We start from the raw sequence: 2,171 nt of genomic DNA on the forward strand, positions 1-2,171 counted from the left end.
AGAAGCACCTGCTCAACCCTGTGATTCATAACAGCCAAGTGTGTTAAGTAGGGCAAGAAGCAGCAACCCAAAGGCAGCCAGGTAAGCATGTAATGGTAACCAGATAAGATCCAGATTAAAGGCTGTCCTTAACAGTAACCAGGAAGAAAACGGATTAATTTAGCAAATGAGCACACTTATATGGGCAAACCTTCCTTATTGCAAAATGATTTGCATAAAACCCAGGTGTTCTCAGAATAGGACCTGTCTCTACATCCCCTGATATTATCCAACAAATAGGCGCCGCAGCCCGCTTCTGGAAGGCACCCAAAGGGAACTAAAGTAAATGAGGGGAATATCTTTTAAGCAAATACAGCAGCGGCCTTAACTGGTTTCCATTCTCCTTTCTCTCCCTCCTCCCTCACTTGCATAGCGCTACATGTCCAGAGCGTGAAACGCCAATTCCCACTCCCACTTCCAAATCAAGGCTTCCCACAAAGCACATGATGGCCTGATCTCACACAGGCTTGGAGGCTTAAGGATATGGCACACGTCCTGGATGCCAGTAGCACAGGCTCCGGTCCTCTCCCTCTGCTCAAAGGCAGGCTGGCAGAAAACACAGGAGGGCCTCAGATCTGCGGGAAGGGCCTGAGTTACAGGGGGAGATGACAAAGCCATAAGGGCTGTGCTGAAACACCGAAATTCCCCCAAAATAAGCAGCCCTGAGCTGCAGGGTGAGTGGCTGGAGGAGCAAGGGGCTGTCTGCTGTGGGGTAGGGGAAGGGGAAGGGGAGTCTTCAGTTTCCAGCCTACTGGATTGTGGCCTGGCAAGAGCCCGCAGCAGTGAGAAAAGCAGCCCTGCCCCCTGCTCCACACAAGCCATCTCTCTCGTACACAGCCTGAAATGAAGCCCTCAACTGGCGAGGCTGGCTTCCACAGTCCCCGACTGCCTGGGGTGACATAGTTGGTGCTGGCCCTGCTCTGAGCAGGGCGGTGGACTAGATGTGACCTCCTGAGCTCCCTTTAACCGCAATTACTATACAATGCTATGAAGGGATGATTCAGACCGGGCCAGTCCTGCCTGGAGCAGGGGCTGGGCCCTCCAGAGATCCCTGCCAGCCAGACTTTTCTATGCCTCTCCCACTAGTCCTCGCCCCCCGGCCCCATCACTGGACTTGAGCCCCGCTCAGACAACGCCAAGCCTCCATCTCCACTCCTTTTCTGACAACAGAAAAGCATCAGAGCCAGTGCGGAGACGCTGGCAGGGCTTACAAACCGGGGGTGAAGAGCAAGTCCGCAGGGACGTATCGGGGACTCCCCCCCGCCAGACAAGAACCAGGGTCGCGGCGGGACACGAGCAGGTTTCAACCAACACAAAGAATTTGCTTTTCACCCAGGGCCAGATTAACCCTGCCGTGGGCCCTGGGCAGACACAGTAGCGGGCCCCTACTTCATACGGTCCAGGCTGTCCTCAACTTCCAGTGTTTCCAGTTACAACGTTTTGCACTTACAAGGGTTATAAATTGATGCCCAGTTTCGACTTCCTGACCTCAGTTTTGGCTTTGCGGCACTCGACCGACGCCACGCCAAGCTGGCTGTGTCGCCCGCCCCGGGGGGCGCCTCGGACGCTGTCTTTCAGCCAGCCCGTGACTCAGGAAACCCGGCAGCCCGTGGGGCTCCAAGAAGGCCCCAGCCAGGAGCCCGTCAAAAAGTCCAGCAAAGTGACCTCAGAGAAGTCCTTCCAAACTAGCCCGAGTGCCCTTTACGACAGAAACGCGCTCATGCGGCGCACTGCTCGCCCGAGTGCACGGTTTTGGGGGGAAATAGGGTGCTGCACTGGGCCGGGGTTGAGGAGCCAGCCCCCCCGGACAACGGTGTTTCCCGCCCAAGTCACAGCGGCTCGGCTCTTCGGGCCGGGCCCGTCCTCGCTTGGGCCCGGGCACGTGCGGGGCTGGGCCCGGGGACGGGCTCGGCGCTGCAGGCAGCCCCGTGCGGAGCGTCCTTGGGCCGGGGCCGGGGCCGGGGGCGGGTCAGGAAGCGACAGCGGCTCCTCCCCGCCCAGCTTCCGCGTTGCTGCAGCGCCCGGGCCCGGCTATAAAGGCCGGCCGGGCCGGCCGACATCGCCTCATGGAGCCGCCGCCTGGCCGGCCGGTAAGGGGCCGCAGCGCCGAGCACCCCCTCCCCTCCCCTCAG

General features: G+C 59.2%; 1 protein-coding gene across 1 annotated transcript in view; it reads left to right on the top strand.

Moving 5' to 3' along the window:
- The first annotated feature begins 2,015 nt into the window (after positions 1 to 2,015).
- Positions 2,016 to 2,171, top strand: part of ZC3H12A (zinc finger CCCH-type containing 12A) — an 11,095-nt gene continuing 10,939 nt past the window's right edge. Inside the window, exon 1 of the mRNA XM_019547898.1 lies at positions 2,016 to 2,129. The gene's annotated coding sequence lies outside the window, so the exon portion shown is untranslated. The remainder of the gene's footprint in view (positions 2,130 to 2,171) is intronic.

Source organism: Crocodylus porosus, unplaced genomic scaffold, assembly GCF_001723895.1.
Source record: "Crocodylus porosus isolate Cpor-Errol unplaced genomic scaffold, CroPor_comp1, whole genome shotgun sequence".
In the NCBI taxonomy this organism is placed as follows: Eukaryota; Metazoa; Chordata; order Crocodylia; family Crocodylidae; genus Crocodylus; species Crocodylus porosus.